This window comes from Xenopus laevis, chromosome 2L (assembly GCF_017654675.1).
Source record: "Xenopus laevis strain J_2021 chromosome 2L, Xenopus_laevis_v10.1, whole genome shotgun sequence".
NCBI lineage: Eukaryota > Metazoa > Chordata > Amphibia > Anura > Pipidae > Xenopus > Xenopus laevis.
Window position 1 is genome coordinate 40,858,496 of NC_054373.1, and position 27,157 is coordinate 40,885,652.

At 37.8% G+C, this 27,157-nt stretch overlaps 1 pseudogene; it reads right to left on the reverse strand.

Annotated features, from left to right (window-relative positions):
- The window catches only part of LOC108707448, a 173,861-nt pseudogene that overhangs the window by 11,694 nt on the left and 135,010 nt on the right, over positions 1–27,157 (reverse strand).

The following is a 27,157-nucleotide window of genomic DNA, read 5'->3' on the forward strand; positions in this document are numbered from 1 at the left end:
TTGCAAATGTAAAGAGGACCCTCCCACAGGTGACTTTAGGGCTGACTAATGATGATGTGCGAGTCAGGAAAAACTCGATAGCAAAATGTTGCTTTTGGAGGACCCACACCCGATCCATAACCACATCTTCCTGCACTATATGCTACTTCTGTGCGAGTCTCTTGTTCCATGAGAAGAAATCTTCAGGAGCAGAGGAGGAGTGTACTTCACCCAACCCAAATCCACAATGGTTGCCCAAATTTCAACTCAAACCCACCTGACTCATGGGTCAATCCGAACACAGCACTGAGTAACTGCCAAATGTGCTGATCACTAGCATCTTGTGCATTTCTCCCCAATGTTCATGATCAAATGGCATCGATCAACAATAATCGTTAATGTGCTTTTAATCCCTTTTTCATACACTTGCTATTTTTGAGCTTGTCTCACTGATTAATGTTAAACCCCATGCTGATGTGCATTAGGAACGCCCCAAAGATACTTGCTCATTATTGCGCTGAATGCAATATTTATTTTATTTATTTATGGACAGCAGATATTGGGGACATACTGTATGTAGGGAAATTTCAGGAAACCAAAAACACCTAACGTACATTCTCTTTCCTTCTGAGGACTAAAACTACACTCTCTAGAGGGTTTATTTTCCCGAAAGAAAAAAGAAACCACTTGTTTAAAACATATTCATTCTGCAGGCAAGTTAAGGGGGTGGCACAGACCAGGGCAGACAGAAAAAACAACAAGGCCAATGGAGGAGAGACGTGGAAAAAGCAGGGAAACAGCACAATATCATGGTGGAATAGAGGCAGTTACTTTGATGCTGCACTTGATTGTATGGAATGTGGATCTTTTATAGAATTTCCAATTTCACAGTGTTTATTTTAATAAATTAAAGGGACAATGGGCTTGAAGGTGGCTCACTCCTACAACAACTTCTTCATTCATTTGTTTGAAAATATTTTTTAATCTGTACTGGCGTTGTCAGATGTTTCCCATTCAAATACAGGAGGTGGCATGGGCAATTAAAACCAACTGCAAAGCACTCCATGTGCCAATAGCCATATTGGAGTTATCTTATCAACAAGTCTCATCCTTCAAGAAGGATGATGATGTTCTATGGACAAAAATAATGCCATTTTGATTTTTCTTTAAACCAAATCCCAGTACTTTTTGCAGGATTCAACCAAACCAAATCATGTGACATTAAAGCATTAGATAGCAAAAGTTTTTTTTGTTTTTTTTTTAAACTAGATTTTTGGGGTGGAACCTGTTACTTGGACAGAAGAACAGTCCATTTGGATGGGAGGGGGGGTGGTGGTAGGTGCAGATTTCAATACACATATTACTATTTTGTCTGACTTTTGTGGAAGATTCAACCAAACATTACAAACATTATATATAAAAAAGGTTTTATAAATGGGTAGATTTTGTACAGCATTTTTCACATAGACCACATATGCAACCTTTAATTAGGAGTAGCAATATAACATATAAACATACAGTAGAACCCTGATTTCATATATCCACCTAATGGACACTATTTTTTCCCCTGGAACTTGTGGCATTCTTACGTGTAAATGTAAAATGAGAGTTCTACTGTATATGTCTGAAACATACAGGCAGTTAAATTATACTGCCCCAGGGATGTGTATAAATGCTTGTGATAAGGAAATTAGATCATCACCGTCATTTATTTATATAGCGGCAACAAGCTACGCAGCGCTAACAGGGGATAATAAGCTCCACTGGAGCAAGAACTGATGAAAATAATTACATTTCATCTATAGCTCTGTGTAATACGTTGGCACTACATAAATAGGTAAAAGAAAAATCAATTATCTGAAGAAGCCGTTTATGAAAAATATGGAAATCAAGCACATGAAATAGATTGCCAGTACAAATAATTTTAAAGGAGAAGGAAAGTCATTTAGCACTTGGGGGTGCCAAATGTTAGGAACGCCCAAGTGAATTTATTTACTTACCTGAAACCTCTGGGCCGGTGCTCCTATCAGCAGAAAACTGCACTGGCCCTGGGATATACCAGCGAACACCACGGATCGCTCCTCTTCAGGCTTCTTTCTTCTCGCGGGTGCATCTGCATTACAGTGAAAAGCCAAACTTTAACTGAAAAGTTGGCTTTTTCATTCTACTGTACATGCATCTGCCCCGGGAAAGAAAGAAAGAAGAAGCCAGAAGAAAAGCGATCCATGGTGCTCACTGGAATAACCCTGGACCGGTGCAGTTTTCTGGCCCAGGCTTTCAGGTAAGTAAATACAATCACTTGGGGGTGCCTAACATTTGGTACCCCCAAGTGCTAAACGACTTTCCTTCTCCTTTAAGAGTAATCCTAATGTGCCCACTTTCCGTCTCAAAATTAACCATTAGGCTAGTTGTACTACACAGGCAGGTACACTGGCTACCTCAGAAAAGGGGTGTAAGGATATTGCCAGGGTTTCTTTTTTTTAACCATGGTTTTTTTTATAAGGAAAGTTCACTAATACTCCAAAATGAAACAAAACATGTTATTTGTGCTTTTTTTGGGTTTGTCTAACCTAGCAGTGTAACTAACAGGGGTGTGGTGATAGCGACAACACATGATACCGCTGGATACACCACTGGTAAATTCTTATAGGCACAACCATACTCAGAATACTCAGAATTACTCGATAAATTGGGAAGAAGAATATGCTTTTGCAAAGGATAATAAAAGTATCTTAAGAACACTGTCCCCTGCAGGCCCGGATTTGTGGAAAGGCCACCTAGGCCCGGGCCTAGGGCGGCAGGATTTTAGGGGGGCGGCATGCTGCCCAACCACACCCACATTGGTTCAAAGACACTGAGGATGCACTGAAGATACAATCATTTTTAAATTTCATGTGCGCCAATCCCCATTGCTCCTGTCCCCCTGGAGGGGACAGGGCCAAAGAACGGCAGTGGGCCTAGGGGCGCCCACTATGTTAATCCGGCCCTGGTCCCCTGTTGGATCCCTTAATTGGATTCAGTGAGTTATAGAACCGTGCGGTAGGGGTCTAAATAAAAAAAAAATTCCAGATTGATGGAAAGTTTTTTGTGATCGGCATAACCAAAAAAGTTTATACTTCATTCGGTAAAGATGAAATTCCTTATCATTAGCTTTTTAATTCAAACAAGTCTCACTTTCTCTCCTTAGAAAAATACATTTCCTTGTTAACGGAGAAGAAAAGCCAAAGGGTGCCAATTCGGAAGGTACCCAGAGTTGCTTTTGGGCAAAGTTTAGGACTGCGTATGCCTGAAAAAAGATAATTGCCACCCACCCTATGGAAAACTACCCTGGGTCGGTGTGATTTTCGAAAGAGGAATGCCAGCCTGGAGTATCATGTAAGCAATTTAAGTCACTGGGGGGGGGGTTTGACTTTAGGAGAGAAATTTGTAAAGGTTTATAAAGACAGAGAAGTTATGGTTGTGTTTCTACTATAAAGAACAGTCACATACAAGCGAAAACACTTTTGCTTGCCAGTTTTCTTTGATAAATCATGACTATTCATGGTTTAAAAGAATAGTCTTGTGTATATTCAAACTGAGAAGAACAAAAACACAAGCTGGAATTTTGATAAATTTACCCCACAGTTAAGATGTGAAACCAAATAGAAGGGTATAGCTCGACAGAAGAAACTCACCTTTGGGAACAAATCATTTATCCTATATGCTGTGGCTTTAGACCTCTGACAAACAGCTTTCGGAGTAATTTTAATGCTGCTCTGTCTTTAACTTGACTAACTGTAAGGAATTGAGCACATCATTTTTTGGTGGTGGCAGTTATCTAAAACGCTACAATAACAGCATCAAAAGTAGAATGGTGGAAGATTGGTTTTCCATTGTACTGCTGAACTGGCATAATGCCCATTTTAAAAGCAATTCACTGCTCATCACTGAAATCTGGCAGACACGACACTAAATGCTTTGAGAGAAGAGCAAAAATAATAAATAATAAAGGAATATTGCTGGGAAGGAATAGAAGGTACATCCCTCTCCAAACAGCGTATATGTATACAAACAACAAGAAAAGAGAGGCAGGGAAATCCGAGTTGGCATGTTTAGTACCATATGAAGACTAGTAAAAAGTTAAATTTGATGAGTCTTTAGATGAATTTACCAGCAGGCGTGCATTAGATATAGAACAAGCGAAACAAAAGCAAAATATATATTTACATTCCACCATTGTTGTGGTGCTGGGAAAACCTATTCAATCCTGCCAATCACTTGTCAAACACATTGGCTGGTTTTATTTACCAGCAAACGTAATGAGTAAATATGTGATAATAAAATGCTTCTTTAGCATGGACAGCTTTAGTTTCCTTTTCTGCTTAAATGCAGGTAATGATTTAGACAGTCTTTTTTTTTTTCTTTTTCTGTCAATAAATCCAATTCTATTCCTCTTTCCACGTGGGGGAGATAAGAGGGGTCTTCACAAATGAAAATTTAAATTACAAATTCTGATTATAGTGTAGTGTGACAACACCTGTATTTATAATTTTACTGTCAACTAGCTGGTAGTGTTTAACAAAAGCTGGAAGGTGGAAAGTAATTGGAATTTGTCTGCAACATGCCACATGACGACACTGGATGCTTTGCTCTGCTTGAATAAATGTGTCTCGATGGTAAAATAACCCTTCTATATAAAAACGGGAAACACTGACACATTTGTAAAAGACTTGTGTTTCTTCAGGTCAAAAAAAAACAAACAAAAAAAACGGGTTCCGTGATAGAGTGATAGCAAAGTAGTGCCTGCCAGGAGCAGAAACTGCAGAGAAGACACAGATGAAGACGATCATCTGAAGATGATACTAGAAGCATGTCTTTTTCTACAGTAGGAGAGCCCATACTTTACTAATGCAAGGTCTACTTTTAGTGATGTTGTCCCATTATGATCCCATTGTTATATTTGAAAAACAACATTTCTTATGTAACCGTAACATAATAAATATCTAAATGAAAAGCATGAAATAAGAGGGTGATTTAGACAAGTAGCTTTTTTTAGACAGTGTCTTAGACAGTGTCTTGACCACCAGCTAAAGGTCTACTGGTAGATCCCGATCTACCTTTTGGGCACCCTGTTATAGAGTATTAAATCAATTATATATATATATACATTCAAACAAACACAGTTCACCAGAAAATCTGTGTTTCAAAACAGAAAGCTGCCCCAACACTTGAATAAATAAATAATATACATCAACTCTTTTTGGTGAAGGTGCCAGGTTCCAATGAGAACAAAACAATTTAGACAAGGATTGGGTGTGCACAAGATTTTCTCAACCCAAAAGGCAAGAACAACATCTGGCCCTAGCCTAAAGCTTGCAATCCACTTATTTGGCACCAGACGAGCGGATCTTTTCCTAATTTAAACACCAACAGGATTAACCAATCACTTGGCCTTCAGGCCAACAATAGGTTCATAAGAGAAGGCCTTTAGTAATCAATTAGAAGAGGACCATATCAGTGCTCAGATGATGTCCTCCTCCAACAGAAGTTCCTAACCTGCCCTATTGCTATCTTGGCAAACAGACCAGGCAAATCAAAGGTACACCACTAAGCTTTAGCTTTTATAAGCCTGTGTATTGGCCAGCAATACACAAGTGACCTTTAGCATATAACTGTACTTTACTGAAGAGTTCTCAAGAACCTGAAGCTATAGCAAACTAGACCGCACAAGAGAAATGTTTCCAGCACTTTTTCAAAGGTTGCACATTAAGAGCAGAAGTACACCGGCTGCAGGAATTACCTGGCTATCACTCAGCTGTCAGTGCCAGCCTGCCTGCAAATCTCTTAGGGAGGAACAATGTACAAGTTTTATTTAATGTGCACAAATTCATAAATGAGGACCTGTGAGCCATACAGAAATAGAACCCCTAAAACCACCTATAAGATACATTCTGTGCAGAAGCTAACTCCAAGAGGCAACATTGCAATCTCTATATTATCATTCTTAGCCTACTCTCAGCCAATTACCATACTTTGTTAGAGAACGCTCACAGATGCCACAGTCGCTTCTTCGTCTGTTTGAGACTCGTGACATTCGAATCCACGCCATGTTTTAAATATCACCATTTTCAGTGAAAATGTTAATGCAAACGCTTTAGATCGAACAAATACTCCTCTTATCGTCAGAAACTCTTTCAGCTGGGATTATGCAGAAAAGGTGCATAAATACTATCTGAACTTCCAAATAGGACTATAAATATTTTTTACAGAAACATAACTGATTCCAGGATAATGTGTCACTGACTCATAAGAACCATTTCCCAGCCCCCCTAAGGCTCACTGAGTCATGCAACCCCTCACACACCTTGTTCCATTGTCAAGTGATGGATCCTGGGACATCCCACAGCTTTCAATAGTGGGTGGTGTGCAGTTTCTATGGAAAACAGAGGCACTTCAAGTCCCACACTGAAAATTCAAGATGGCATATTACATACTGGTCGACCACAATGTACCTATAATTAGGGATGTAGCGAACCTCCGATTTGGTGTTCGCGAACGCCGTTCGCGAACACCGGCAAAAAATGCGAACAGTTCGCAAACTTCGAACACCCGCTAAAATCGTTCGATTCGAACGATCGAAGGATTTTAATCATTCGATCGAAGGATTTTCATTCGAATCGAACGATCGAAGCCATTCGATCGAATGCTTTTCATTCGATCGAATGCTTACAATCGTTCGAACGAATGGAAATCGTTTGATTTTAGCGGTCGAAGGAATTCGAATGGTCGAATGGTCGAACGACTTGTATTCGAATCGAACGCGAACTCAAAATGCGAACGTTCCCAAACGTTCGCGAACATTCCCAAACGTTCGCGAACATTCCCAAACGTTCGCGAACATTCGGCGGACGCGAACGGTCGAAGTTCACGCGAACTAGTTCGCAGCAGAACAGTTCGCTACATCACTACCTATAATCCTTTTAATGTACAATATATCAATAGTTTTCACCAAAGCAGCATGTGGATTATGGTTTAGATTACTGCACTTTTGTATTTGCTTATGGAAACATTTGTAGCGTGATTATATCTCTTATCTCAATGCAGATCTGACTAAACAGCCAATCATCATATAGGGATGCATCAAATCGATAATTTCCAAAATGGAATAATATAGAATTTGAAACTCAATTTGAGATCAATCAGAAAATGGCATAATCGGCGAACAAACATTTCTCACACTGTGCTGAAGTTTCACGATAAGTGGTGGAAAAAAACAACCATATTAAAGAAAAAAGTGTCACGTAACGCGACTGAAAGTTATTTAATCGAACCGTTATTGCTAGTACTATGGGTTAGAGGTGAAGACAGCTACAACTGTGCAAGTGGGCAGAAAACAAATGGCAGTCTCAAAGTATAAAGTTGCCTCTAGCAAATTTGTCTTTTTTTTCCGTAGCAGAGATAGAGGGAAACCATCTTATGCTATAAAAGGAACAATGTGCAAAGGAGATACAAAATGACAGTGATGTTTTAGTTTATACTAGGTATGGTAACACACACAAACTGTCAAAACTATGGAGTGAAAAAGCTGTTATCAAGCAACTGTCAAGTGAATCCTTTGAGATTTTTGATGTCGTGTGTTTATTGTAACTATTGCATATTACACAAAAAAGAAAAAAAAAACAACCTCCTCTTTTCTCTTAACAGTTTGAGTTAAATATCATCCCTGCAAATCTCTCTATACATTTAGTCTGGAGTTACAAATATGTTTTTAGATTTGCAGCGTTGTTTTGCTCATTTAACAGGTCCTTGTGTTCAGGCATAGTTCAGAGGGAAAGGTTAGGCTGGAGCTTGTCTTTTTTTTTTTTTTTTTCCTGATGAAACTTGAAAGATTACAGTGAAGTGGTTAAATGTGTGGACTTTTCCTGGACTGTGGCAACAGCATAAATCAATATTTGTATCAACAAAAACAGATGGTTTAAAATGCAGAGAAATAAGTATAAGCATAATAGAGAGCTAATTTGCTTATAAAGTATGGTTAGAAGCATATCTGTAAAACTTCTAACGCAGATGTTCTATTCAGACTGAATTAAATATGATGTACATTAAACCACTTAGAAGTACAATATCTAGCAGTGCAATTTTATTTCTGCAGACAGACAATTTAATATAGATTTCTTACCATTTACTTAAAAACAATAAGCCATGGTGCATTTGATGTGCTTTATATTCAAACTGTTATATGCAAATACTAAATACTTTCCGAGGCAAAGACTATGTATACTGGGAGATTTCATCTCAACAAAGGCCCAACAGTGTAGGTATATGTATGACCGTGGACAAACTTTTTTCAATAGCATTAGTGCCCAAACTACCATGGAATGGATTTTGGCCAGAGATACCTCTTTATAAGGGTAATGGCAGGCATGCAGCTGAAAGCAAAGTCTGCACTTAATCAGAAGTTGCCATAAGAAGAATTTAACCACTTTACCAAACAATTTATTGAATGTTACCGTATGGAGCCGCGTCTCTACTCATAGATTGTTTTGCAATAATGCCAAAAAAACCCAAGTCTCAAGTTTTGGGATTCTCGAGATATGGGGGTTTCCATGGATAAGGGATCTTTCTGTAATTTGGATCGCCATACCTTATGTCTACTAAAAGCATCATTATACAAAAAAAACATTTAAACATTAAAGGGATACTGTCATGGGAAAACATTTTTTTTTTCAAAATGAATCAGTTAATAGTGCTGCTCCAGCAGAATTCTGCACTGAAATCCATTTCTCAAAAAAGCAAACAGATTTTTTTTATATTCAATTTTGAAATCTGACATGGGGCTAGACATATTGTCAATTTCCCAGCTGCCCCAAGTCATGTGATTTGTGCTCTTTACTGCTGTACTGCAAGTTGGATTGATATCACCCCCTCCCCTTTTCCCCCCAGCAGCCAATCAAAAGAACAATGGGAAGGTAACCATATAACAGCTCCCTAACACAAGATAACAGCTGCCTGGTAGATCTAAGAACAACACTCAATAGTAAAAACCCAGGTCCCACTGAGACACATTCAGTTACATTGAGAAGGAAAAACAGCAGCCTGCCAGAAAGCATTTCTCTCCTAAAGTGCAGGCACAAGTCACATGACCAGGAGCAGCTGGGAAATTGACAAAATGTCTAGCCCCATGTCAGATTTCAAAATTGAATATAAAAAAATCTGTTTGCTCTTTTGAGAAATGGATTTCAGTGCAGAATTCTGCTGGAGTAGCACTATTAACTGATGCGTTTTGAAAAAAACATGTTTTCCGATGACAGGATCCCTTTAAGTAAAACCAATAGGATTGCTTGGAATTATTTGATTAAAATGGAGTCTGCGGGAGATGGCCTTCCCATAATTCTGAGTTTATGGATAATGAGTTTCTGTTGCACGTCTATGGCCAACTATTTGGATCAGTGTCCCCCATGTCGTTCTGATTAAAGACTGGTGCCAGGAAAAGTTCATAATTTAGGACCAACCGCTACCTTTCATCACACTTCCATGATCATCTGCCATAAATTTCGATAGGTGTCTCTAAAATAAAATCACGAATATTCAGAGCTTTTACAGATCCTCTGTGATGGCCTCAGGTTAACCAGAAATTTTACACATACTCTAGCAATCTCTGCGCCTGCACTGGATTAAACAAGTCTTGCTTTCTCATACCTTATAATATTTAATATTTCCTTCTCCATATCAAGTGATCGATGCATTATGGAAGTCTGAAAGCAATTCTTGAGCAATGCCATTTTAACCATAATGTTGTAGACATAATGACCGGTTTGCAAAGTTAAAGGAAAGGTATGTACAAAATTTAGCCCCAACATATTACTAAATTGAGTTAGCATTATCGCTGGAAAAAATATGCTCAATTTCCCATTATTTATCAAGCCCTGTCCTTTTCTTTCTTACCAATTACATCCCCTATCATTTCCAAAACCTACAAACTGTTTTCAATCAACAGATTTCTTTATTATAGTGTGCCGCATTCTTGTTACTGCCTTCTATGTTGAATCCTTGATTGGACAAGCGGGTTTGAATTTAACATGGACTGTGATTGCACACATCAAATAAATTAAAGCTGCCAATCTCGCTTTGAAGAATCTTCTTTATGTAGTATGGCTGAAGAGCAACATGAGTGTATTTGTTTAGGGGCAAATGAAAGGGGTTGAATTCTCGATATGGAAACTCTTATTTCTTCACACATAAATGGATTTCTTCTTTCGCCATATATCTTCAGATACATTTTTGCCACTGTTCTCAATTGACAAATGATAATTTAAAAAAAGAAAAAGCAAAAACAAAACAACACACACATAGATTTGAACAAAATCATATAGTAATTGCTAAAGCATGAAATCTTTAGATGTACTGAAAAGACAATTTCTCATAAGAACGACTGTGCTCTATATAATTCTCGAACTTTTGGATCCATAGGGAGCCATGTTGAAATCTGTCAAGACCTGGCTAAAAGCTTCAGTGTGTAACATGATATGTTCTGATCAGAAGCCACCAATGTTTATTTTTCTGCACAAATCATCATAACAGATGTACTGTCGAAGGCAAAGACTCTTTAGCATTTTGTAGGATACAGAATCCCCATGATTTTATGATGGATGAGGTTGTCAAGCAATTTTAACCCAGTGTTAAAGTCAGAGGGCCAGATTTAAGAATGCTTGAGCCTTCTGGTTTGAGTATTCATGTGCTAAAACCATGCATGAGTCAACGGCTTCCTGCTGAGCAGGTTTCCTTTAGGCCCTCCTTTTTCATGTCTTAATTATTTACTTTGTACTTTTAATTACTATTGCTTTGACTTTTGGGAATCTCACAACACATTTCCATGTTTTTTTCCCTGGAAAAAAAAAGCTCTGCAAATTTTAGGTGCCAAGCTTTTTATTCTGTGCCGAGGCATTCGAATCAAGAAACCACATAAGAGTTTAGGAACTCTCCTGTGATTTTAGTATCCAAACGCTCAAGCATTCTTAAATCAGGCACTAAGACTTAAGAAAAATATCACTACTGAATTGGGTGTAGTAATACATAGATTAGGGGGGTTATTTATTAGGGATCGAGTTGTGTTTTCCATGAAAATTTGAGTTTTGGAGGTTACTTTTTTGGTCAAAAATCGAATTTCCTGGTTAACAAAAAACAAAACCTGAAAATTTTTCGAGTTTAAAAAAAAACTGAAATTTTTTGAGATTTATTATACTCCGTCTGGGAAATAAGCAGAATCCAAAAATACACCATCTAAAACCTCTCACGGCCATGTAGGAGTCAATGGCAGAGGTGCTGTGAACCATTTGAAGATGTTAATACAGCCTTCTTGACGGTCGAATTTTCAGAGGGATTTGATCAATTCAAGCGGTTCGAGAAAACTCGATCGATTAGAGTTGATGGGTTGTTAACGCCGAACTTGCGGATAGGACTGAGGTTTCCTAAGTTTGTTGGCAATGTTAAGAGGACTTTATTCCTTGGTGAAGAGCTTGAGTATATTTCTGCAAGAGTGCCATTCTATCAGTTCATGGTTTACCAGGGTATAGGGGTCTAAAGGTTGTGTTGCTATGTAACTTTCCTCTTAAGGAATTATAAGCAGTTATGAAATGGTTAATGTCTACCCATTTATATCTATCTATCTATCTATCTATCTATCTATCTATCTATCTATATATATATATATATATATATATATATATATATATATATATATATTTATTGTACTTCAGTAAACAATAAGGGGCTGATTCACTAAGGGTCGAATATCGAGGGTTAATTAACCCTCGATATTCGACTAGGAATTGAAAACCTTCGACCGAATATCGAAGTCGAGGGATTTAGCGCAAATACTGCGATCGTACGATCGAAGGATTATTCCTTCGATCGAACGATTAAATCCTTCGAATCGAACGATTCGAAGGATTTAAATCCAACGATCGAAGGAATATCCTTCGATCAAAAAAAGTTAGGCAAGCCTATGGGGACCTTCCCCATAGGCTAACATTGACTTTGGTAGCTTTTAGATGGCGAACTAGGGGGTCGAAGTTTTTTTTAAAGAGACAGTACTTCGACTATCGAATGGCCGAATAGTCGAACGATTTTTAGTTAGAATCCTTCGATTCGAAGTCTTAGTCGAAGATCGAAGTAGCCCATTCGATGGTCGAAGTAGCCCAAAAAATACTTCGAAATTCGAAGTTTTTTTACTTCGAATCTTTCACTCGAATTTAGTGAATCGGCCCCTAAAAGTACCAATTATTTTAACAACCTTGCTTGCCTTAACAGGTCCACTACTTATCCCACTGCTTGTGTTTGCATTGTGATTTGACAGATAGTACTTTAATGGTTGTACAGCTTGTTCTGCATGGTGAATAACTGGTAAACTTTACAAAATACCTTTGTTTTGGCACTTATTTGGTGATAACTGGAATCAGATTTTGTGGATCTATATTGAAGCCCCTATATAAAGAGAAAGTTTATTTGATCGTTTTTTTTATTCCCCTTGTACAATTTAAACATTTTGAAAATGACGTCAAATCATATTTCATATTTGAAATCATCTTTCAACTGAAAATCCCCCCAAAAAAAATGAAGTGAACATTTCCCTTGGTTACAGGATTAATGATGAACAATTTAAAAGACTGAACCTTATTTTCCTCACAAATCAGGTAGCCCACAATTCCATCTTATGTATCAATTACATGTGACCTTTGAGCTTCAAGCGGCTAAACCACAATCATTCCATGGGAAATGTGTAGAAGTGTATGGGATTAAATGAGGCACGCAGTGTAATCAGACTGACTGCTAGCTTTCATTTAAATTTCAAAGGGCCATCCTTGAATATAAATACAAATCATTGTATGGATTTTTAAAGGGCGACTATTACTAGAGAATAATGCAATCCATAAATAAATCTGCACCACACAACCATTACAAATGATGTGTCTATGACAGAAAAGGGGACTGCAATAATGTAACTTAAAAAAGCCATTTGGATTCATACAGTGTGTAGGACTAGCGGTCAACCCCCCCCCCCCCCCCAAAAAAAACAGAAAATGCAATTTTTTTCTTTAAAAACCCCTTTCTTGCACAGAGGTATCATACTTGGAGATATATTTATTCTTGCCCTTGGGAAGCATCCATGACACATGCCATCTATAAGACCAACCATCTCTTTTATGCTTAATACAAACTAATTCTGCTATAAAAAAAGACAAATCTACTGCCTTTTTTTATAATTATAAACATCACTTTGTAAAGCATAACCTTTGTGTGCATTTCTACTATTTCACTGGCTTGCATGTGTGTTAGTATGTAATCAAAATGTCCAATAGAGGTTTTCTCTTTTTCTTCCCCACAAGTGTCCTAATGGTTATACAAACCACTAGTAAAATGCATAGAAATACTCCTGTGCAACAGACGACTATTTGCCATGTTTTTCTATTGCCTACAGGGCAGCTCAAACTAGCAAATACATTTTGATAAGTACAGAGAGAAATGCAGTAGATTGCTCCAATGAAATGTACCTTGGGTTCCATGTACATGCATTCAAGGCATGGGCACATGTTAGCAATCAATAGGCAATTCCACCAGTTATAAGACACAGGAAGCCTTTCCCTGTATGGAAGATACTCTGTAAAATTACAGAAGCTTTAACCTGAACATGAAATTGTCTAGAATGGGTCTGTGTTCCTTGATACATGGCAGTGGATCTCAATTTATTTCCAGCAATATCAATGTAGGAACACTCTATTTAGCCAGGTATATACTGTAAAAGTGTTCCCGTGACTTACATTATACTGCCTGGTTTCCATGGGCTCCTGTAGTGCATTTAGGTCTTCAAGCAAACCAATGAACACCTTCATGGGGAGGCCCATTTACTATTGGTCGAATATCGAGGGTTAATCAACCCTCGATATTCGACCCTCGAAGTCAAATCCTTCGACTTCGAATATTGAAGTCGAAGGATTTACCGCAGATGCTTTGATCGAACAAAGTAGCCAATTCGATGGTTCGAAGTAGCCAAAAGACAACGTCGAAATTCAAAGTATTTTTCATTCTAATCCTTCACTCGAGCTTAGTAAATGTGCCCCAATGAGTGCAACTTACTGTGCATGGGTCAACTTGTAGGGTTATGGCAGTGAGCAATAATAGCTCTGTGCTTACATACACTTCTGCAGCACATTTAACCAGAACTAAATGATTCATATACTGAGGAACAAAACATTTCATAATATAAGCAGAATTCCTATGAATTTCATGTGTTTATCTTTCCTTTAATAAAACAAGGTAGCGTTCAAATAATATAAAAAATAGTGGAGGCTTCCGTTGCCTTTTAACTTGTCTCGGTTGCTTTCATGTACAGATTTTTTGCTTCAGTGATCCCCTTTGCCAGTAAAAAATGAAAATGCCTAGTACTATGTAGCAAAGAAACTACACCTCTATTGAGTAAATAAATGTAGTGATGTCTGTCACTTTTAGTCATATTTGTATGTCTTACTGATCACTCATTGAGCAAATCAGCAAGTGTCAAGTGAAACGGAGATACCATGTTATGTCTTATGTCAAAATAATTACACAATTATATTCTGAGTTAAATAATTTAAGATATGGAAACATTCTGATAAGTATTTGACAGCTGGGATCTTAGCAGAGATAAACCATGTTAACAATAATCTCTTATTAACATAGGTATTTACTTCATTTCTAATTCACTATTTGTTAAAAGATCATTTGTAACAAATGCCCCAATTATTGCGAATATTTTTATACTGAGCATGCACAGAAGAATTTTAATGCTTTAAATAAACAGTGATGTGGATAATACATTGATTTAAAGTGGAAAGTGATGATTATTGAAGCAGTGTTAATATCAAAATTGTTCTGAAAATAACACAGGCATGCTATTGGTGCATTCAGTATACAGAGTATATTAATGTTTTATTATACATTCCAACTTTAATATTGGTGAGGAGACCTGTTAAAATATGAACGTGCTTAGGTTTCTAATTTACATATAATTAGGGATGCACCCAATTCACTATTTGGGACTCAGCTGAATCCCCGAATTCTTCATGAAAGATTTGGCCTAATACTGAAACTAATCCTAATTTGTATATGCAAATTAGCGACAGGAAAAAGTGGGGGGAAACATTTTTTACTTCCTTGGTTTGTGACAAAAAGTTGTGTCATTTACCTTCCGACTCCAATTTGGATATGCCCTGATTTGCATATGCAAATTTGAATTTTGGTACGCCAGGCATGAGGATTTGGCCGAATCCAAATCCTGCTGAAAAAGTCGTATTAACAAACCGTATTCTGGATTCAGCACATCCCTACATATAATGCTATGGTTAAAGTGACATAACACTTTGGGGCAGATTTACTAAAGGGCGAAGTGGCTAACGCTAGAACCATTTCGCCAGAAATCCCATCCACAGAGACATCATCAATTTACTAAAAGATGTAGATGACGATTCGCTTGCGAACGGGACCGCCAATAGCGTTCATTTGCGCTCTATCACCAGGCGATTTCGCTCTGGCGAATAGTCGTTACTCCGCAAAATCACTAAAGTGTGAATTTTACTGAACGTTACCTCTTTTGCCAGAGTTTCCTTCGCCACCTCAGACAAGGTGAACTGCTAAAATGAAGTGACATCTTCCTCAATCTTCTGACATCATATCCTGTCTGCCGGAAATGCATTAAAGTTATAAAAGCACTGGTAACTTTTCCTTTTTTTAAGCCGGATTGCCTACAAAAGTCGTAACTATTAAATTTTTTGGGTTAACATTTTCCCCAGACATTTGAGGTGCATTTTAGGGTGGGCTCATGTGTAGGGCATTAGAGAATGTATTTTGTCTTTATTCAGGTTCCTTGGACATTTGTAATTATAAGCACCCACTTCAAGAATTTGCACAAATATCTCTAATAAAGATGTGCATACGATATTAATGTTCCCACCCTATTCAAAATGACCTAAGCGTAAGAGGACTAACGAAGTTTCACTACTAGGTAGAAGCGATCGCTAACGTAATTTCACCTTGAAACACTTGCATACAGATCCAAATCAAATCAATATTTTGGAAAGTGCAAGTAAAATTCAGTGGTGCTTGCATACATTTGAACAAAACAGTAATCAGTCCTTAAACTAGATGAAATAAGTGACTAAAAATACTTGTGTGTCATGGTTCTAACAAAAGAGATTGCTGTGGACCTCCAGAAAAGAGTTGTTGATGGTCACATGGCTGGAGAAGGTTTCTAAAGGGCTTGGACTCCACTAGTTTACTGTCAAGAATATAAATACAAATCATTGTATGGATTTTTAAAGGGCGACTATTACTAGAGAATAATGCAATCCATAAATAAATCTGCACCACACAACCATTACAAATGATGTGTCTATGACAGAAAAGGGGACTGCAATAATGTAACTTAAAAAAGGCATTTGGATTCATACAGTGTGTAGGACTAGCAGTCAATCCCCCCCCAAAAAAAACAGAAAATGCCATTTTTTTCTTTAAAACCCTTTTCTTGCACAGAGGTATCATACTTGGAGATATATTTATTCTTGCCCTTGGGAAGCATCCATGACACATGCCATCTATAAGACCAACCTTCTCTTCTATGCTTAATACAAACTAATTCTGCTATAAAAAAAAGACAAATCTACTGCCTTTTTTTTATAATTATAAACATCACTTTGTAAAGCATAACCTTTGTGTGCATTTCTACTATTTCACTGGCTTGCATGTGTGTTAGTATGTAATCAAAATGTCCAATAGAGGTTTTCTCTTTTTCTTCCCCACAAGTGTCCTAATGGTTATACAAACCACTAGTAAAATGCATAGAAATACTCCTGTGCAACCGACGGCTATTTGCCATGTTTTTCTATTGCCTACAGGGCAGCTCAAACTAGCAAATACGTTTTGATAAGTACAGAGAGAAATGCAGTAGATTGCTCCAATGAAATGTACCTTGGGTTCCATGTACATGCATTCAAGGCATGGGCACATGTTAGCAATCAATAGGCAATTCCACCAGTTCTAAGACACAGGAAGCCTTTCCCTGTATGGAAGATACTCTGTAAAATTACAGAAGCTTTAACCTGAACATGAAATTGTCTAGAATGGGTCTGTGTTCCTTGATACATGGCAGTGGATCTCAATTTATTTCCAGCAATATCAATGTAGGAACACTCTATTTAGCCAGGTATATACTGTAAAAATGGACTCGTGACTTACATTATACTGCCTGGTTTCCATGGGCTCCTGTAGTGCATTTAGGTCTTCAGGCAAACCAATGAACACCTTCATGGGGAGGCCCATTTACTATTGGTCGAATATCGAGGGTTAATTAACCCTCCATATTCGACCCTCGAAGTAAAATCCTTTGACTTCGAAAATCGAAGTCGAAGGATTTACCGCAGATGCTTTGATCGAACGATCAAAGGAAAAATCTTTTGATCGAACGATTAAATCCTTCGAATCCATCGATCGAGGATTTTCCTTCGATCAGAAAAAAGCTTAGAAAGCTTTTTACAAAGATGATGTACAAATTGCAGGCTATTCAACATCATCATTACTCACTCCAGGAGTGGGTGACCAACACACATCACAAGTCAAGAGCAAGATGTGCAATACTCCAGGAGATCTCTAAGAACCCCAAAGTAAGGAACAAAAGGTCTCTATTGCACTAGGGGATTTCAGTGTTCCACCATCAGAAGAGCACTGAACAGTAATGAATCAAGTACAAGGTTCTTTTTTATTCCAGAAAAAATGTGAATTACATGATTAAAATGCAGTCTATGGGTGGCCTTCCCGTAATTTGGGGCTTTCTGGATAATGGGTTTCCAGATAACAGATCCCATATCATAGTGTGGTGAGAATGAAGCTCAAGAGAAACAGAGTAATGAGACAAGACAATGACCCTAAACACACAAGTTGATTTACCAAACAATAGTTAAAGCAAAGAAGGTTAATGTTTTTGAATAGCCCTGACCTATAGAAATGTAACGGGAATTTAACGCAAGAAGGCCGTTCTGTAAGGAGGAATGGGTTCAAATTTCTCCAAACTGGAAACATTTATTTGAAATGTTTGCTGCCCAAAGAGGGCACACCAATTACTGAAAACAAAAGGATCACATTCTTTTGCCACACACAAAAAATGTACATTAGGATAATTTTCCTCAATAAATAAATGAACAGGCATGTTTTTGTATTTGCTTAATTGGGTTCTCGGTATGAAGTTTTAGGACTTGTGTGAAAATTAATGATGGGCAAATTTGGGGCGTTTTGCGAAACGGTGCTGGCGTCTCATTTTTGATGCCGGCGTCCCATTTTTTAGACGCCGGTGTCCATTTTTTGACGCCGGTGAATTTTCACAGCGGTTTCGAGAATTGCGGGAATTCGCCACAAATTCGCGCCTGGCGAATAAATTTGCCCATCACTAGTGAAAAACAGATATATTGAGGATTAGAAAGTGCTCACATACTGCACTTTTTAACACCGCTGTGTTGCCGTGCGTTTTATCAACATTTAAATGGGTGTGTCATATTTGTGTCAATTCATTTTGCTCATAAAGGGGACAAGATCTGCAACAAATTGCCAAAATGTTCTCACTGTTGCTTTCCCATCGAAAATCTACCGTCTCTGTAATTGCATCATGTGACATTTCCCTTATCGGTTTAGAGAACAGTACGTATATGATAGATACAGCTATGACCACCACACCGTGCTATAATGTATGAAGCTTGGCCGTCAGCTTGCAACTGAGTAGCTTGTTTTTCAAAAGGAGAAATTATTACCTCTCTCTTGTTCAGAAACAACTTTCTCCAGTGAATAATTCCAGCCAAAAATGAATCGATAGAAACAAAGCTGAGTGTACAAGGCCTTTTCTGGATACTGCAAAAAGAAGGGGAGAAAAATCAATATAGCTAACTGGTACAATTGCAACATTGTAAAAAAAAAAAAAAAGAAGTCTTTGGAATATAATAAGTTGTTTTCACATGCTAGAACTCCAGTACAGGTATAAAATATATTATCCCAACCGCTTGGGACCCTGGATTTTCCAGATGAGGGGGTCTTTCCATAACTTGGATTGTCATAAGCTTAAATTTGTTAAACAATTTTTATATTAAATAACCCAACAGGATTGTTTTTTTTTTTTACCAATGTGGATTCATGCAGCTTAGTTACCATCACGTGCAACCTACTGATTTATGTTTACAGAGTAAAAGAAAATCATTTTCAGAATTTAGAAAATATTTGCTTGAAATGGACTGTGGAAAATAGCCTTTCCCTAATTCAGGGATTTCTGGATGACTGGTTTCTGAAAAACAGATCCTATACCTGTATTCGGAAACCCTTGAACTCCCATGATTTGTTGACTGCACTACTCAAAAGCGTTATTGAGTTTTAATGTCCAATGACCATCTTCTTGATACAATTATCAAGATATCATAACAGAAATATTTGACAACTGGCCATATTAAGAAACAAAAACCTCATTAATTATGTATTAATATGTTTTATTGGGAACCTTAAATCAATATTAAGTCAGTATATGGCTGTCAACCAATACTTGGCTTGGTGAGAACTTCCTTGTACATGTATTGCAAGACATATAAATACAGGTATGAGATTCGTTATCCGGAAACCCATTATCCAGAAAGTTCTGAATTACGGGAAGGCCATCTCCCATAGGCTCAGTTTTATTAAAATAATACAGATTTTTATCAACTATTTCCTTTTTCTCTGTAAGAATAAAACAGTGCCTTGTACTTGATCTCAACTAAAATATAATTAATCCTTATTGGAAGCAAAACCAGCAAAACCAGCCTATTGGGTTAATTTAATATTTAAATGATTATCTAGTAGACTTCGGGGGTTATTTATCAAGCTCAGAATATCCGAACCTCGAATAATTATTAGTTTTCAGAGCAAAAAAAAAACGAAGAATTTTTCGAGTCCTATGGTCTAAAAACTCTGAATCTGAAAACCCGGCATCTAAAAGCTCTCAAGGTCCTGCATAACTCAATGGGGAAGGTCCCAGTGTCTGCGGGGGTTATTTATCAAGCTCACAATATCCGAGCCTCGAATAATTCGTAGTTTTCAGAGCAAAAAAAAAACCTAAGAATTTTTCGAGGTCCTGTATAAGTCAATGGGGAAGGTCCCAGTGTCTGTGCTGATATCTGTACCGATATCCAATGATTTCGGGGTTTCGCCACAAAAAACTCAGAAAACCCCGAAAAAATCGTAGTTTTTGCGGCAAACTCTGAAGTTTGCCCGACCCTATTTTTTCAGGGGCCTTTTCTTCATAAATAATGTCCATTCGGGAATTCGGAGATGGTCAGAGTTGGACATTAGACATACTGAGATAAATTCTGACCTTGACAAATAACCCCCTTAAGGTATGAAAATCCAAATTACAGAAAGATCTGTTATCTGGAAAACCCCACGCCTAGGGTTGCCACCTTTTCTGGAAAAAATACAGGCCTTCCTATATATTTTTATTTTTTCCCTATTAATAACATTGGGATCAACCATAATTTTTACCGGCCAGGCCGGTAAAATACTGGCCAGGTGGCAACCATACACAGGCCCCAAGCATTCTGGATAACAGATCCCATTCCTGTATTCCATTCTTGTATTTCCCCCTTTTGGAATTGCACATGCATCAGTGCATGAATAACGGTGATTTTAAATTGCAAGTCAATAACTATTTAGTAGACTGGGTCTAGACCCAAACTAAGCCCAAAAGACATAAATATAAGTACAATATTATTTAATAATATTAATAACAATGCTTAATAACAATGCTTAATGTTTTAATAACAATTTCCTTTTATTTGCCGTTTCAGCTGAAATAAAGATTTAAATCCCTTATTCTACTACATCAATGGGCAGATGGTTAACTGCAGTAAATATTTAGTGGAACGATTCTTTATTTATTTCAGTTTTCAGGTTTCTAACGGTCTTCCTAGTCCAACTGCAATAAAAAGAATATAAAACTATTCAGTAGCTGTGTAGTAGGAATAAAAGGAACAAGCATAAACTGCAATTACAACCCAGCTTAAGTTCCTTCTAGAATTCTGTCTCATCTGTACAGTAATGTCAAGCCACAGAAGACACAAAGATATTGATTGGTTACTAAGTAAACATAAGAAAAGCAAGATATCAAGTGGATATTGGTTATTTACTGGAGACAGTCACTAAATACCCTCCAGAGATAGGAACATTGAAGAATGAAAGGTACAACCTCAATGACTGAATAACAGATTGTTCCGGTTTAATAGTTTTGCTAGGGAAAATCCAGACACTGTAACAATCATAAGACTTTATTCTGGTGCTGTCATACGAACAGCAGCAAAGCAGATCCATACCTGGAATTAATACCATGAGAATGTAAGAGGCTGTTTTATTGGTTTAGGTGGTACAGGTATAGGACCTGTTATCCAGAATACTTGGGACCTGGGGTTTTCCGGATAAGGGATCTTTCTGTAATTTGGATCTTCATACCTTAAGTCTACTAGATAATCATATAAACATTAAATAAACCCAATAGGCTGGTTTTGCTTCCAATAAGGATTCATTATATCTTAGTTTGGATCAAGTACAAATACTGTTTTATTATTAGAGAGAAAAAGGAAATCATTTTTAAAAATGTGGATTATTTCATTATAATGGAGTCTATGGGAGACGGCCTTTCCGTAATTCAGAGCTTTCTGGATAACGGGTTTCCGCATAACGGATCCCATACCCGTAGTATCTGACCTGCAGGTAAATACTTAGTTGAAGAGATCAGCCCGGCTACATTATGCATTTGTGAAACATTTTAGTAGAATGGCTAATGCATACAAACTGCAAAAATGACTCCAATTAGGGGAGGAACATTAAGTATATATCCAAATCCAAAAATCGAAGTGTCACTAATGTGTAACATTTTATGTTTTGTAAAAACAATTATTGTACAGCTCTGTATAATATGGTGGGGCTGTAAATATACATACATGGTGGTGGTAATAATAATAATAATGTACAAGGCGTCAAGGAGATAAAACACAGAGAAGCAGCAATGTTCATCAGTTCCAAAGGCAAAACTCTATGCTTTCACATGCACTGCTGTTACTGAGCTTCCTATCCCTTTTAGTTTAATACAGACATTGATGAAATACAAACTCAGATACATGTAGATAAAAATGTTTATCATGAAGCATGCCATATGCCTTATTGCCCAGGCCACATAGGCCCGGGCCTAGGGCGGCACATTTTTCGAATGGCATGCCGCCCAGCCGCTATATGGGGAGCACTGGGGACGCGCTGCTCCCCAACGATCCGGAGCTTGCACGCCAGAGCTGGTCATATCATAGCTCCAATACCAGCCTGAGGGGCCGAATCACTGAAGGTCGAAAAAGGGAGTGTTATTTATAGCAGGCCTTAAAAATGTTATCACTTATATTTTCAGAATTAATGATCGATTCACTAAAAGTTCACTTGTCTAACTTAAGAAGTGATATTTTTATGTTCATTTTAGCCGAATTGTGTGGTATTTGATAGCATGCGTTATTTTGTGCGATATGTTAAGGCATTTGATATTGTTTCATGTTATTAATGCAATCTATAGCACCTAAGACATTCGGGATGTCACTGGCAGAGTAGAAGTCTCTTTTTACAGTATTCTAGTCATTCTTTTCCCCGGGAAACTTAATATAATTCCATGACACAGAACACAGTGCATTCTGGATCTGGCCAACATATCATGAAAATGTGTTAGTGGCTGTAGGTAAGTCTCCAGTTCCTCATAAAGGTCTTTAATTGCTGCCCTACAGCTCCTCAATACATCTTCCTCTATTGATACATCTGGGGGCACATTTACTACTTGTTGAATATCGAGGGTTAATTAACCCTCGATATTCAACCGTCAAAGTAAAATCCTTCGTCTTCGAATATCGAAGTCGAAGGATTTACCGCATTTCCTTCATTCGTACAATCGAAGGAAAAATCTATTCGAAGGATTTTAGGTGGCGAAGTAGGTGGTCGAAGTTTTTTTTAAAGAGACAGTACTTCGACTATCGAATGGTCGAATAGTCAAACGATTTTTAGTTCGAATCGTTCGATTCGAAGTCGTAGTCAAAGGTCGAAGTAGCCAATTCGATGGTCGAAGTAGCCAAAAAAATACTTTTAAATTCAAAGTATTTTTTATTCTAATCCTTCACTCGAACTAAGTAAATGTGCCCCCTGATGTTGTTTAGTAATGCCTACTCCTGGGAGGTGTAATTATTGCACTATTTTAGGCTTTTACTGCTTAAAAGATGTTAGTGAATAATGCGTTAGTATTAATTCTATTTTATAAATATCACAATGCTATTAGAATACCGCTGTGCAGAAATGTAGAATTAACGCTTGCGATATTAACAAATCGTTCCTTAAAATAACGCATCTTAAATAATGTACACAACTGTGCATTAAGGAATATCGACCTTTTGTGAATAAGCCCCATAGTATCTATCCACAAGAACCCATCCAGCTTAAGGTGAAAAACAAAGCAGCAGAATCCATCAAAAGACCAAGTGGGGCAGCATCTAGTCTCTCAAGCTCCTGCAGAGTCCTCAGTACCCCAAGAGTCCCACGCTCCTCCATAGAAAGCACAAAAAAAAGGTAATTTAGCTATAGTTTTTCTTGAAAGTAGTTTTTTTCTATGTGAAAGGATAAGAGTATTTAGAGCTTGTAAAATCTTAACCAAAAGAATTCTTCATGCGCCACTTGGTGTATTTTCTGGCATAATTATCAGTTTGTGTTTTACCCATCCTCTAATTTACATTATTGTCAGGGAAAGAAGAGTTGAATTGTAAAACAAATTTCATTCCAGGCATTATTTTATGTAAGATTAATTATTTTGGGAACCCGTTTTATAGAAATATGGGATCTATCATCCAGAATGCTCGGGACCTGGGTTTTTTCTACGGGTCTTTCCTTTATTTGTATCTCCATAACTTAAGTATACTAAAAAAAAAAATTCAAACATGAAATGAACCCAATAGGATTGTTTTCCCTTTGTTTTTAATCCAAGGATTATGTCTTAGTTGGGATCAAGTACAGGTATAGGATCCCTTATCCAGAAACCCGATATCCAGAAAGCTCTGAATTATGGAAAGACTGTCTCCCATAAACTCCATTTTATCCAAATAATCCAAATTTTTAGAAATAATTTTCTTTTTCTCTGTAATAATAAAACAGTGCCTTTGACTTGATCCCAACTAAGATATAATTAATCTTTATTGGATGCAAAACCAGCCTATTGGGTTTATTTTATGCTTAAATGAATTTCTAGTAGACTTAAGGCATGAAGACCCAAATTACAAAAAGATCAGTTATCCGGAAAATCCCGAGCATTCTGGATAACAGGTCCCATACCTGTACAAGGTACTGTTTTATTATCACAGAGACAAAGGCAATCATTTTTAAATACTGAATTATTTGATTAACATGTAGTCTATGGGAGATGGTCTTCTCCAAATTCAAAGGTTTGCAGACAACCTGAAGAAAGAAAAAAAGCAGAGAATTTTTTTTTCTCTTCAGGTATGGGAAACCTATTATCTAGAAATTTTTGAATTAAAAAGTTATCCTTCAAGTGAGCACTGTGCCTTTGACAAATATGTATTATCCAGAATGCTTGGGACCTGGGGTTTTCCGGATAAGGGATCTTTCTGTAATTGCAAATGTCCCAAAAAACGCTGGCGACTTTTCATTTTTTAGGGCGATAGGCTGCAAAATATCGTAAATTTTTTCTGGGGAACCCGGCTTCCCCCTACATTTCCTAAAATATGACACATAAACTATACACTGGGCTCATGTGTAGGGCAATATAACAACTTTATTTTCTTTTATTAAGGTTTCCCGGGCTTGTGCAGTGTAATGTATTTGCTGCAACATATACGTCCATTCAACTTTAACTTCCCGCTAGCGCAACTTCGGTTCGCTTGCCGCAGTAACACTAGCGCAACTTCACCAGTGTTCGGCGCCCTGGACGCAACTTTGGATTTTAGTGAATTAGCGTTGTCCTGGCGAATCTACGCCTGGTGAAGTGCTGCGATGTAAGTGAAGCAAATTTTCGGAGGTTAGTAAATTTGCCTCCATGTGTAATCGATGCATTTTTTTCAACAAAAACACACCTTCATTGGAATTGAACAAGGCCCTTTGTATTACTCTGAAGCAAATCGCTCATTGTATTGACTGACACATATTTATACATATATTGCTATGAATGTATTTTTAGAAAACCTTGATTGCTGCTGGGGGGGAGTGGAAGTGAGAGGAAAAGAGGGATAGCGATTAAGTTATTTGTTTAGTTGTTAAGATTGAGCAATAATTGCGGGTACACATCTCAGTGACTGCACACATGCAGCAGGTTGAATGGAACACTGAAATTACCTCCCCCATAATAGTTTGTTTTGATAATGTATTGTGTGTCGAGATGATGAGAAACAGTTGCTGTCAATTTGATTAGCCATTATATTTTTATGTTAATTGCCATTATCGGGTCCATTCTGTTTCGTGTCACCATAGAAGCAATACAATGTTAGCATAAATAACAAATTGGAGCAAATTAGGAAGATATATTTTTGCCAATTCATTTTAATTGCCCCCCAGTCCTTCCGTTGGTTAACGCAGCTGTTGACCCATAATAAGCGCTAGGTCAATATATCTGCTTGTCAATTCAGAAATGCAAAGTGCTGTGGTGCTGGTAATGGATATACAACCTCTGCCAGCCAACTGAAGCAAACAAATGGCAAGTTAGATGAAGAAATAAAACATTAGATATCGAGTTGAGCGACCTTCTATTACTGAATGGGCTAATTGAAAGTCACTGCCTTAATGGACGGGTGGGGTGGGGATGAGGATTGTTCTCTTTCTAAATAAATGAACACCTTTTATACTTGGTTGAGCACTGGTATATTTTGACAATGGCATCACGGACGGAAACAAAAGAACATGTTTTATGATCACTGCGATAATGCTGTATAAATAAGGAATTTTTATGGCTGTTTTTGCTTGTGAAATGCCTACAACTGACTATCCATCCCAGCAGGATTTGTACCTTCAATTGTTTTGTTAAAAAATTTAATATTTTAAAATATTGAAATAATTTTGATGTATGTATTCTTTCTTACAGAAAATACAGACATTCATCTGGTAATGAACTTGTGAATCACTTACATGTTACTGCAATGGAAGTATGCAATTAAACAGCAGAAAAAGAATATGCTGCAACTTTAGGGCTCTTACAGACGAGCGGTTTTAGCTGCGCTCGCCCTGCGTTCTGATTTCATGCGTTCAGCCACAGGGGCAGCGCAGGAGTAGACACACTGAATTCTTTTCAATAGGGTTGTACTCACACAGACGCATGTAAGCGCAGAACGCAGGTTGGGACGCAGCATGTTGCATTTTTCCTGCGTTCAGCGCTTACATGCGTCTGTGTGAGTACAGCCCTATTGAAAAGAATTCAGTGCGTCTACTCCTGCGCTGCCCTGTGAACGCACGTCTATAAGAGTCCTTATTCTGTAATTTCTTTTTAATGCATACTGCGATTTTGACTGGGTGAAAACACACCCCTCCCCAAACACCTACCTCATATGCAATAAAAGGCACTTAATTTGCCCAGGAGCAATAACCCATAGCAACCAATCAGCAGGTAGATTACAAATAGTACAGGTATAGGACCTGTTGTCCAGAATGTTCGGAACCTGGGGTTTTCCGGATAATGGATATTTCCGTAATTTGGATCTTCATACCTGAAGGCTACTAGAAATTCATGTAAACATTAAATAAACCCAATCAGGGCCGGAACTAGGGGTAGGCATAGTAGGCACGTGCCTAGGGCGCAAAACTGGAGGGGCACCAGGCATGTACCTTCTCTGCCTCTCCTACCCCTAGTCCGGTCCCCTCTTTGGCCGGACTTTGGCACACAGGTTTTCGCGCATTCGCACGAACACGAATTTTCACGCATGTGCGCGCACAAATCCAAGCTGGGCTGCCTAGGGCATCTGCCCAGGCTGGCCCGGCACAGAACCCAATAGGATGGTTTTGACACCAATAAGGATTAATTATATCTTAGTTTGGATCAAGTACAAGGTACTGTTTTATTATTACAGAGAAAAAGGAAATCATTTTCACATAT